The 13,812-nt window shown below is 36.6% G+C and overlaps 1 protein-coding gene across 1 annotated transcript in view; it reads right to left on the bottom strand.

The window, feature by feature from the left end:
* The window catches only part of EIF2B3 (eukaryotic translation initiation factor 2B subunit gamma), a 1,604,034-nt gene that overhangs the window by 1,586,689 nt on the left and 3,533 nt on the right, over positions 1–13,812 (bottom strand). The window lies entirely within an intron of this gene.

Here is a 13,812-nt window from a genome sequence, read left to right as displayed (position 1 = left end):
AAAGGTATAGTGCACATTCAGCAGCAATGACCATAAAAAATCAATATTTATAATCTTCCTAGATATTTGAATAAACCCATATCTAGTGTATACAATAATTATACTGTCAAACTATTAAACTATATAAAATATTTATAAAACATTTGTATATTTAAAATTATTTTTAAACATGTATGTAAACTATATATAGTATATAAAAAAACTAAAAACTCTATTTCATATTCATACTACTATCAATATTGGAAGACTTGAGACTTTTTAATAAATCAATAAGTATATTACCAATACTATAATAACTCAATGACTTATACTAAGAGAGGATCAAGAAAGGTTTAATACTGATGGACTCGTTTAGTCCTGGGGGTCTAGTAGCGTCTAATAAAATCTGCCATCTGCTTTCCAAGGCAGCCAGTTTCATCTTCCAGTTTCCCCCAAATGTTGAATAACTAATGGTATCTATGATAGCAAACTGAAAAGTGTGCTCTTTACCATATTCATGGATATGTTTAGACAATGCATTCTTCATGTCCTTCCTCTGAATACGGTAAAGGTGTTCATATATACGCTTTTTGAAAACTCTTTCAGTCTTGCCTATGTAATACATAGGACAAGTACAACATGTAGCAATATATATCACCCTACTTGTGTTACAATTTCCAGTTCTAGTTCTAATACATGTAGAGTTGAAGTTTTTAAGTCTAATGTATCTGGATTCATTAATAAACTTACACTGTTTACATCTGCCGCATTTTGTTGTACCTTTGTACATATCCTTTGTGGCATTATCATAATTGGCTTTCTAATAATCTTTTAAATTAATGCCTGTCTTATATACAAATTCAGGAGAATTTCCCACATTACGCTCCAAATTGAACTAACAAGTATATTCCAATGTTGTCGTAATATGTCCTTAATAAAACACGATGTGGAGTGTAAGTCAAAATACATGCTCGACTAGAATAACTGGATGGCAGCCCTTCATGTTTTTCATTAACTATATATTTACCTAATAAAGGGGGGTACTTCTTACCCCATTCATTACCCACATATTCAATTGTATCCAGGAGCATGTGGTCCGGATATCCACGATTACTAAATAATGTCCTAATGGTATCAAGTTCCGTTCTCATCACAGCTTCTGTCGAAGACATCCTCGCTGCACGGATACACTGCCCCTTTACGATGTTTTTAAAAATGTGTGGAGGATGGTTACTTGTAAAATGTAGGTAATCATTGGAAAAAGTTGGTTTGTGGAAAATTCTAGAAGTGAATGTATGTTGGTCAAGACCAACCAAGACGTCCAAATAAGCAATGTCCACAGTACTAGTTTGATGAGTAAATTTTAAAAATGTAGAGGATAGATTGATGAAAGCCATAAATTCTTGTAATTCCTCTATAGAGGCCTTCCACAAAATAAAAATGTCATCCAAAAATCTGGCATAGAATGAGATGTGAGTATAAAAATGACTCTTAAATAACACTTCCTCTTCCCATTCCAGCATCACCATGTTGGCAAAGATGGGGGCACACGACGCACCCATAGCAACACCTTTTGTTTGCTTGAAATATTCCCCTTGAAACACAATATAATTGTGATCTAACACCAGTCCCATCATGTCACACAACAACACAACCTTGTCCCAACTAACCCCTGCATGTTTCCTGAGGCTATTTGAGAAATGTTCGATTCCTAGTTCTCTGGGTATACTGGAGAAAAGATCGACCACATCAATGGTGACTAAGATGAGGTCTGGTCTCCAATATTCATGTTGTAATTTGCCCAAAAAACTCCACGAATCTTTCATGATGTGTGGGATATTTCCATAAATGTGTTTTAGTTGATGATCAATCCATTTCCCTATGTTATAAGTCTTGGAATGGGAGCCGGAGATGATGGGTCTGAAGGGTGGTTGCTCCAAGGATTTGTGAAGTTTGGGTATGCCAACAATGGTTGCCAGAATGGGGTGGTCATTCTTCAAAAACATATAAGTGTCATTTGTAATCCTGTTGTCTATTAAATATTCCTCTATAGCCAGATCTATACGATGGTGTCCGATGTTAATCTGATTTAAGGAGACATTTTCGTAAGTGTCTGCCTGATTTAAGATGTCATAAATACAAGACTTGTATGCTTCAACATAAAAAAGTACTAACCCACCACCCTTGTCGGGGTGATGATAGAGAGCTATTTGAAAATGTGCTAAATGGACATGGTGATATGTATGACTTTGGTAAAAAGAATTACAATAAGAAATTTAATGAGAAAAATCACATATATAGCTCTCTGAAAGAAATGATTTATGACTTTGGTAAGAAACTTACTGCATACAACAATGCAAAAATAGATGTTAATTATTTAAAAAATTGTATAAATCTGAAGATGGTTCCTAAAGGTTTACGATTTTTTAAATTACCATTAGGCATATTTTATAATGTGGAAGTGATGAATGAATTTAATAGTATGTTTGATGGTTTTGGAATTGCTTTCATGGAACTGTTATTAAAATATCAACAAGAGAAACGTGACCTTTTAGGAGATGAGTTAGAAATCATGTATGAGACTATATGTAATGATGTAGATTATGAGACTTGGAATAAACTTTTTAAAAAACAACTTTTTAAAAAACAATTTTTTCAAGCGGAGAGTAGGGCTAATATTATATTTGAGAGGAAAAGCAAGAAAATGATTTATGACTTTGGTAAGAAACTTACTGCATACAACAATGCAAAAATAGATGTTAATTATTTAAAAAATTGTATAAATCTGAAGATGGTTCCTAAAGGTTTACGATTTTTTAAATTACCATTAGGCATATTTTATAATGTGGAAGTGATGAATGAATTTAATAGTATGTTTGATGGTTTTGGAATTGCTTTCATGGAACTGTTATTAAAATATCAACAAGAGAAACGTGACCTTTTAGGAGATGAGTTAGAAATCATGTATGAGACTATATGTAATGATGTAGATTATGAGACTTGGAATGAACTTTTAAAAACAATTTTTTCAAGCGGAGAGTAGGGCTAATATTATATTTGAGAGGAAAAGCAAGAAACTTACTAGGGACCACGAAGCATACAGTAACAACAGAGCTTATATATGGCCTAAAGTTAAAGAGTCAGAAGTAGGTTTTATGTCCACCCCGTTGGACTACACATAGGGATTTTCAGAGTGCCAAGCCTCTTTTGCAAGACATCCCAACAAACAGTGGACCCAATACAAAAATAGATCAACATTCCCACACAGGAGCAAGTGTAGTTACAGTAGACAAGACTTATGAAACTGAATCTGTGACATTTACCCCTCTTATTGATCAGAATATTGTTTCAGAGGGAAATACTATTAGTAGTAGGAAGTCATCTTTGAATTATCCTATGGTCACATGTTTTGAAGGTTTCAAAGTCTATAACTACACAGATGTGGAGGTAAATGACGACTTCATTCGGTCATGCACAAAGGAATGAAATTTATTCCCACTGTTAGCAATAATTTAGTTGATAATATCAAGCAGGTGAAACTTTTTTGTCGCAAACTCAATTTGGCTGTGATTTTTGATGGCTCAACGGACCAGGCAGTTGGTACGGAAAACATACAGTTGCGCAAAAAGAGTTCCTATGTTCCTGTATCTCATCCCAGTATATCAAATTTTGAGAAATTGGTTAGTCAAGACATTTATAGACTACACAGGGACATTAGACATAGGAATTTGTTGCATAACGGTCCACCACAAAATCTTACTCAATCAGAAAAGGAATGTCTTAACCAAGTGATGCAGAATAAAGAGGTACGCATCATGAAACCCGACAAGGGTGGTGGGTTAGTACTTTTATGTTGAAGCATACAAGTCTTGTATTTATGACATCTTAAATCAGGCAGACACTTACGAAAATGTCTCCTTAAATCAGATTAACATCGGACACCATCGTATAGATCTGGCTATAGAGGAATATTTAATAGACAACAGGATTACAAATGACACTTATATGTTTTGAAGAATGACCACCCCATTCTGGCAACCATTGTTGGCATACCCAAACTTCACAAATCCTTGGAGCAACCACCCTTCAGACCCATCATCTCCGGCTCCCATTCCAAGACTTATAACATAGGGAAATGGATTGATCATCAACTAAAACACATTTATGGAAATATCCCACACATCATGAAAGATTCGTGGAGTTTTTTGGGCAAATTACAACATGAATATTGGAGACCAGACCTCATCTTAGTCACCATTGATGTGGTCGATCTTTTCTCCAGTATACCCAGAGAACTAGGAATCGAACATTTCTCAAATAGCCTCAGGAAACATGCAGGGGTTAGTTGGGACAAGGTTGTGTTGTTGTGTGACATGATGGGACTGGTGTTAGATCACAATTATATTGTGTTTCAAGGGGAATATTTCAAGCAAACAAAAGGTGTTGCTATGGGTGCGTCGTGTGCCCCCATCTTTGCCAACATGGTGATGCTGGAATGGGAAGAGGAAGTGTTATTTAAGAGTCATTTTTATACTCACATCTCATTCTATGCCAGATTTTTGGATGACATTTTTATTTTGTGGAAGGCCTCTATAGAGGAATTACAAGAATTTATGGCTTTCATCAATCTATCCTCTACATTTTAAAATTTACTCATCAAACTAGTACTGTGGACATTGCTTATTTGGACGCCTTGGTTGGTCTTGACCAACATACATTCACTTCTAGAATTTTCCATAAACCAACTTTTTCCAATGATTACCTACATTTTACAAGTAACCATCCTCCACACATTTTAAAAACATCGTAAGGGGCAGTGTATCCGCAGCGAGGATGTCTTCGACAGAAGCTGTGATGAGAACGGAACTTGATACCATTAGGACATTATTTAGTAATCGTGGATATCCGGACCACATGCTCCTGGATACAATTGAATATGTGGGTAATGAATGGGGTAAGAAGTACCCCTTTATTAGGTAAATATATAGTTAATGAAAACATGAAGGGCTGCCATCCAGTTATTCTAGTCGAGCATGTATTTTGACTTACACTCCACATACGTGTTTTATTAAGGACATATTACGACAACATTGGAATATACTTGTTAGTTCAATTTGGAACGTAATGTGGGAAATTCTCCTGAATTTGTATATAAGACAGGCATTAATTTAAAAGATTATTAGAGAAAGCCAATTATGATAATGCCACAAAGGATATGTACAAAGGTACAACAAAATGCGGCAGATGTAAACAGTGTAAGTTTATTAATGAATCCAGATACATTAGACTTAAAAAACTTCAACTCTACATGTATTAGAACTAGAACTGGAAATTGTAACACAAGTAGGGTGATATATATTGCTACATGTTGTACTTGTCCTATGTATTACATAGGCAAGACTGAAAGAGTTTTCAAACGCGTATATATGAACACCTTTACCGTATTCAGAGGAAGGACATGAAGAATGCATTGTCTAAACATATCCATGAATATGGTAAAGAGCACACTTTTCAGTCTGCTATCATAGATACCATTAGTTATTCAACATTTGGGGGAAACTGGAAGATGAAACTGGCTGCCTTGGAAAGCAGATGGCAGATTTTATTAGACGCTACTAGACCCCCAGGACTAAACGAGTCCATCAGTATTAAACCTTTCTTGATCCTCTCTTAGTATAAGTCATTGAGTTATTATAGTATTGATAATATACTTATTGATTTATTAAAAAGTCTCAAGTCTTCCAATATTGATAGTAGTATGAATATGAAATAGAGTTTTTAGTTTTTTATATACTATATATAGTTTACATACATGTTTAAAAATAATTTTAAATATACAAATGTTTTATAAATATTTTATATAGTTTAATAGTTTGACAGTATAATTATTGTATACACTAGATATGGGTTTATTCAAATATCTAGGAAGATTATAAATATTGATTTTTTATGGTCATTGCTGCTGAATGTGCACTATACCTTTAAATGTTTTGGCGCAATTTTTAAAATGATTGTATTGGTTTATGTATAAAAAGGAAGTTATGGTGCTTGTTGACTGTTCTGAAGAAGACTGGGTTCCAGTTGAAAGCGCTTAACTGCTATAGGATTGTGGAATAAAAGAAAAGAATTTACATCCTTTCGTGCACGAGTTTCTTTGGGAAGTTCCTGTTCTTTTCAGTAATGATGAATACTATCTAATGCATACTTACAATGCTGGACATTGCCTAGTACCTACCACCTTATTTCACATATTCCATACTTATTCCAACAATGGATACTTCTATAGGGTGTGATAAAATTTTATTAGAGTTAGAATGAGGATATCTGTGTTTATTGTTCCACTACCAGCATCACCAAGCACTTATCACCATCTTACTGCATCATCAAAGTTATCATCATCGGAATTCAACCCTACTTACACTAAAATACACATGCATTTGTCATTGGTGAATGTTAGTTTGTAGAGCACAGGTAGTGCTGCATTAGCTTGCAATGGGCAAAAAGGATGGCTGTGCTGGAACTAAGAGTGTTTCAGAAACATGTCTTGTACACTGGATATGCAAGCAGGAAAAAAAAACACTACTCTATATTTGGCTATTAATATTCCATATTTTACTTAACATTACGAGTATTATTTACCATGCTGTTTAATCTGGAAGCAATATACAGCTGCATGGTTTTGACTTGTTTCACAAGCAATACTAAGTATACGATACCAGGCAGTAAAAATAATAAGATAATGGCCTGCCCTGCCAGAAAAGGTGAGGATGAAGAAATGCTGACTCAGCAATTAGGTAAGTAGTGGTGAGCCCAAAATACAGGAAACGTAGATGCAACCAACTTGCCCCTGAAAAGGTTGGGGACACTAAAAGACACTCCTTCGTTGACCTGGTATCCGTAACAGCTGTCATTTAATGTTGACTGGAATTCCTCTTTTTCAGTGAGAATGGTCAGTTTTGAAATAAAATTCCCATGAAAAATGGTTGTAATCTGAAGGATAAAAGCTTAAATGAAGAAAGTAGACACAGACGCCTGTTCCTTTTCAAATCGTTCCTTATTAGAGGCAGATGAGTGCTGTAAAGCAGCTCATCTATTACTCAAACAGCAAAATACAGTGTGTGAGAGATGTATACATAGATATATATACATACATATATATATATATATATATATATATATATATATATATATACATACATACATACATATACACATATATATATATATAATACTCTTAGAGGCAAAACTCACACACAGTAAAAGACACCAAAATAGTCAGCAGTACATCACACCTCTTGAACGCTATCACAATTCACACAATCCATTACATGCCGAGGTTCTAAAGATTGACTTGTCTAAACCAAAATATAACACAGCCCCAAGGCATGCTCAACTACTTAAGCCTAACCCCCTCACATAACACAAGGAGTCCCAAAGTCACAGATGCTATGCCCGTAATGCAGGCATTGACCCAACCAAACATTCTTGTTATAAGTGACACCATTATAAAACATACAGATATGCCTTTTACCAGGCTGAACAAGGAAAAAGCGATGGTTAGATGCATGTCTGGTGCCAGTATCTGTCAGATCACACATGCACTCAAGTCCTTGAACAACAAATACCAATATGACTCTGTCATAGTTCATGCTGGTGTCAATCACACGAGTTGTACCTCCCTGGACTATATGAAGAGATACATGATGGAGCTCTCAGACTGTGTGTTCAAGGCAGGTATGAACCTAGCAGCATTCTACCTTCTGCCAGGAAAATGCCACAATATGAGAGAAAAATTGACTTCATTAGTTTGCTTACTTTTTGGTGTCATTCAAAGGGAGTCCAATATTTGTCAGCCTGGAAGGATATGATCGACAGACCATGCTGCTTCACAAGTGATGGCCTGCATCTCCCCCCTCTCAGGTCTTGATTATTGACAAAGAAATTTTTCACCCCCATTGTGCCTTTTTTAGGCAATGCCAACCTGATAAATCTACTAACAAAAAACAAGCAAAGAAAAACATGCAAGTGTTACTGATCAATGCTAAGAGCCTAAACAAGAAACTCCAGTCCATAAAAGCCCTTTTCATACTGGAGGATGTTGACATCTATGTAGTGACATAGTTGTGCAGGGCTATAATGCCTACTGCATGGGAGGAGAAAAAAGGTGGAGGTGTCTTAACCTACATCCAAGAGACTGACATCAAGGCTGGTAAAGCAGCATGATGCAATAGAGCTTCCTCATGTCCAAATAGCCATCAGAAAGGTCCTGCACCACATATTAGACAGCTAAAGAACTCACTCTATGGACACAAGAAAGCCACGACACCTATCTGCAGGAAACAGAATCACTCAGTATTAAACCCAGTACCATTTCCCTAGGTGATCTAAAACTATCCAACTACATAGGACTAGGAAAACCACCGCCACTAGTATAAGCACAGACATTCCTGGACTTTGACTAATTGTTCTAGGGCATTTGTATTTGCAGGGTACCCTCTGGGGAGGAATAGCATTTTGAATCTTGTCTTACTAATATGGAACATCATGCAACGTCCCTTGGGTATGTTCATCACTTGTTTGGTTTGACTCTAAAGCAGTATCATTTGAAATAAAACTGAAACCAGAGATACCTTCCACTTAAGGTACCTACAAAAATTTAAGCCCAACTACCTACTTCTAAGTGATATATTGGCAAGCAACTGACAAATATTAAAAACTTAAAATGCAGAATATAAATGGATAAATTTATTTCCTGTAGATGAGGAACCCAGGTTGAATATGCAAATCAGAATCCAATTTTAAAATTAAGGCAGAAAAACAAGTGATATAATGTACTTTCTGCTATAAACCGTGTTCTGAGATAAACCCCATGAAGTATTTTTGCAAGGTTGTTACATTTACATTTCATATTTGTGAAGTTGGTGTATTTAATACATTACATTCTTTATGGTTCTTATAGACACTTTTCATTAATTAATTAATATTTTGTATTTGTGGCCATTTAGATTTACTTGTCGTCCTTTACTATTTTTATTATTGGTTTTAATTGCCCTTGAGAAGGCATGGTCTTTGCCATCTTTAATGTCACATTCAACATATTCTTTGTATTATCTGCAAATCATGGTCAAGACAACTCTGTCCACAATGCAACAGGTCTAGGGTCATATACAAATTATGGAAAAATAATTACCAGTCATAGTTGTATTATAAACCAGGATAAATAAAACAGGGACCATCAGCACTAACCTCCTTCAAGAGTTAGTCCAAAACAAGCAGATAGTTAACCAATCGAGTTAATAGCTACAGACTAGACTTCTGACCTGCGAGGAAATTAACTCATTAACACTTATGTGGAGTGGAATGTCACACATCTAGCAGTCTATACACATCTTGCATTTCAGAGCATTTTCTGAAAAAATTATTTAAAAAACAGAAGATAAACCAATGTAAATATTTTATGAATACAAGCTATTAAAACTGTATGAATAGCAATGTTACCAGTCAGAAGTATTATTTGCAGTGATAATAGTCCATGCATTCATAGTTTTTCCATAAATACTGTAACATACTATAATGCACACAAGCCCTAAATCATATGTTGCCTAAATTTTCACAAACCGTCAATCTTGAACACTGTACCACCTAGACATACAATTTAAAACACCTTGTTAACCAGACATAAGCTTTCACACAAGAAATTCTTCTGTGAGTGAATGTTTATTGAAATATTTACAGAAATATGAAAGCATGTGCTAAATTTTATACTTAGCAATATAAATAACACTGAAGGCAAATAAAGATGTGCAACTTACACTGCAAATATCAAAGAGAGTTTTCTTCAATAATATCTAATGTTTGCCCTGATGTTGTGCAACACTTTATACGTCATTTGTTTTTTAAAGTATTAAGTACTTATGGAAATATTACTGTCGTGATTACTAACAACTAGCAATATCTAAGCTATGGTGTGATATAAATGGGGATTAACAATAAATTTCAATGTCTCCCACCATGACATTTCACACCATGCCCTTTAATAACAGTAGGACCCTCAGTTATAAAAATATGAACATAAATTTGAAAATATAAATGTCACAAAATAATTATTTTTTTTTACTGTAGGACATCCTATATCAACAATCTTAGTGTCATTTTGTTAATAACTATTTGCACTTTCTAATACTGACTACTATTAGCTGATAAGTCACTTGGATAAAGCGCCGAAAAAAAGGGTCTGGACGCCATAAGTAGGTGTGGTTGTTCATAGAGTTCATAGATTAATACTAGGCTGACTGCCCTTGAGGAACATTTTAAGCCTAGCCAGTTACTCCATGTGAGTATCAAACCCTGCACCTTGTTGTGTCCGTCAGATAAACACCTTAACCATTATGCCAACGCCCCACCCCAAAGTGAGAATCAAACACTGTACCTTGTGCCTGTGAAGCAAACACCTTAACCATTACAACAACCCCCAACCGTTGTGAACTGGAAATATGCAAAAATTAGGTTACTGGCTAATTCTTACCCTAAGTTAAGAAGACTAGTCTTACATTCACATTTTAGTTTTTAGCCCTTACAGCATGCATACCAAAAACCTACAGCTAGGCCGCTTGGGTTATCTTGGGACATTTATATATTTCCTTTATCCATGAAGGGCAGGGGTGCTAAACTGGGGGACAATTTGTGGTTACCCAGTTACCCAGCCATTCGTTCAAACTATATTTCAATAGAGTAAGAGAGGTACTATCCTTTATGTGGAATATCTTATGGTTCCACAGAAGGAGGATTACCTGCGATACAAACCATACTTACAACATCTGTTTTTATTTTGCAACAGAAACTGACATCCCTTGAGCAGATGTTAATAATAGCACTAGACATACAAATGTGTAACAGCTATGACAGAATAGAATCTGTTGAAGCTCTAGATGTGCGACACTGAGAAGAAGAACAAATCTTTAAGATGGTTTGCATAGCCATTACAATTTAGGCCCTTAATTTTTGTTTTAGTGAAAAAACATTGTGCTCATTATAGTTGTGACAATGTTTGAGTATGATGCCCTGGGTCTATATCATATGAGCGAATCGCACAAATTGTGAACACTCATAATATCGAACGTACCGGACCTCGAACTTCCTATTGTGGGGGGCTGTGCCCCCTCCCCGCTAAATATATATTCCAACTTAGAGATCACACTACAGTGAGGAAAGGGCAACCATCCCATTCTTCACTGTACCGCAATCTCAGAAAAAGCACTTTGAGGTCCGATACGTTCGATATGAGTGCTCGCAATTTGTGTGATTCACTCATATGATATAGATCCTGATGCCCCTTTCTGTATGTACCTGGCCAATCGGCCAAATGAGTGCAAAGTACAGTGAAATAATTACATCCCTAAACCTAGGTGCAACACCTTTAGATATAAACTGTGCAATGAAAAACTACTTCCTTACAACAGTGAATATGTGCTGATCAAAATACACTGTATTGTCGACACAGGTTCCCAGATCCCTATCTACAGGATCAATTTTCAAGGGTGTGCTGTTAAACTGAAAGTTACAAGGGGTGTCATGATTTTCAAAGTACATGATTATAAATTTCTTGGCATTTGGTTTTAGTCCACGGTTTTGACGCCAGCTATTTGTTTGGCAGAGGCCATCTTGGGAGGATCTTGGTGTCTTCAGGGGAGTTTATGATGGCACCAAGTTTACAGCCATCACAAATTTGGTCAACTACAAACCCTTAACATTATCTTCTACACCTGAGGAGTGGCCTAAGGACTGACACTTGAGGTGCATGCATAATGATAGGTATTTGGAAGAAGGTACAGCCACTCACCCTAACTTCCTGGGTTCTATTTGTGAGCCATTGTGCTATCCAAAGAGATGCAGAGGGATTGACATTTGGCTGGAAGAGTTTATCTAAGACAGCAGAGTGTGGGATTGAGTTGAATGCCATTATGAGGGCTAGATATGCAGAATGCAGTTTTTGCCCTCATCCATTGCTTCTGTAATGTTTTCAAAGATATTGACCAGGTTAAGTAGGCAGGACCTGCCAATGATGAATCCAAACTGGGTTGGGTTGAGAGTATACAGGTTACACATATACTTCCTTATTAATTCTGTAACAATCCTTTCCACAGCCACACAAATGAGAATTGTCAGACTTACAGGTCTTGAATTATCCAGGTCCACTGAAGCTCCACCTTTGTGCAAGAGAATGACTGTTGCTGTCCCATAGTCATTTGTCACAAAGCCTATTTTGAGACCGATATTGAATAGCTTCTGTAGTGAGTCAGACAAATCATGTTTCAGCTTGACCAGTATGCAGCCTGGTGTAGATGTAGTCTCTTGGGCTGAGATAGTGCCTTCAGATCTTGTTCTTGACAGATTTAGGGAGAGGGGTATAGATGTGGGTACATCATCTGATAATACTGGAGGGAAGAGAGAGGGTGAAAATTGATCTAAATTTGTCCATTAATAGAATGGCTACTTCCTCCCAGTCTGGGCTTGTGATATGCTGCCAGGTTAAAGAAACTCCAGCTCTACTCAGTGGCATACCGCCTGCTCAGAGGCGATCTGTGCCTGATGTATAAAGCCATGTCCAACCCGGAATTAATGGACATGCTGCACCTCAGAAAATCCAAATCCCATCGAGCTACGCGCTCGAGAGACTTGAACCTCAGCACTGAAATAAATAGGACATGCTGGAGGGACAGATTCATAACCCAGAGGCTCCCTTCACTCTGGAATAAAATCCCAGTCTAGGTTAGGCAGAGTCCCTCACTGACTCTCTGTAAGAGGAATCTTGATGAGTGGATGGGAGATCGTAGGTTTACCCCGGGTATCACTTCTGTGTCACTGTTAGACAGAGGCACAGTATACTAACCTCGAAAAAGGGCATAGCAAAATTAATTTAAAATGGGTGGCGAAAGCCAAACACACTCTGGCTAGGCTTGTGGATGCCCTAGGGCAGATAGCCTAGTATGAACCTATGAACCTATATTACTTACTATTAGATCTGCACTGTGCTGGCCATTATTTATGAGATTCCTAGAATGATTAAAGAAGGCTTTGTTGTCATCTTTTGCCTGATGGCTATTTCTACTTCATATTTGGCTTTGGCGGATTTGATCAGGGTCCAGAGTTCCTTATTTAGTTTAGCAGGAGTATTTTTGGTATCTTGAGAGTTAGATATTTTTGCATGCTATGAGTTTTTTTTTTTTTTTTAATTGTAAAGGCTGTTTATATTTGGGTTCCACCACATTTATTTTTGAACTTGCCATTGTATTTATTTCTGAGGAGGACAGATGCTTCTAAGCAGCTAGCTACTTGTTCATAGGTTCATGGGTAAATACTAGGCAGTTTGTAGACTATTACATGTCTAGCCAATAACCAGACAGTGACCAAAAGGTGAGAATCAAACCCTGTGCCTTGTATCTGTGAGGTAAACACCTTAACTATTAAGCCAACTCAGAATTTTGCAGTCACTAATTCCACATCAGCAGTGGGGTCATCAAGATGGAAGGGGCTTTTGAATTTAGCCAGTTCACCACCTTAGTTTTAGCAGATGAAAATAGCCTTTACATAATCTCTAAATACCGAGGTATTGGAAGAGGCTTCAGACTTCAGTCTTATGGTGAAAGTGATTGACTTGTGGTCTGATTTGACCAGGGAGGAAGTTACATTTGGTGGGTACCAAAGCGGTCCCATACTGGTAATGACCAAGTCCAGGAATTTCTCACCTCTGGTTGAGGTGTGGACTAACTGTTCCAAGGAGTTGGTATTGATGAAGACAAGAAATCTCTAGACAAAAATGTCTGAGGATGTACA

The sequence above is a fragment of the Protopterus annectens genome, chromosome 10.part0, assembly GCF_019279795.1.
Source record: "Protopterus annectens isolate FY-2018-M chromosome 10.part0, PAN1.0, whole genome shotgun sequence".
In the NCBI taxonomy this organism is placed as follows: Eukaryota; Metazoa; Chordata; order Ceratodontiformes; family Protopteridae; genus Protopterus; species Protopterus annectens.
Note: the sequence above shows the minus strand (reverse complement) of the source record. Positions and strands in the feature narration are given on the sequence as shown.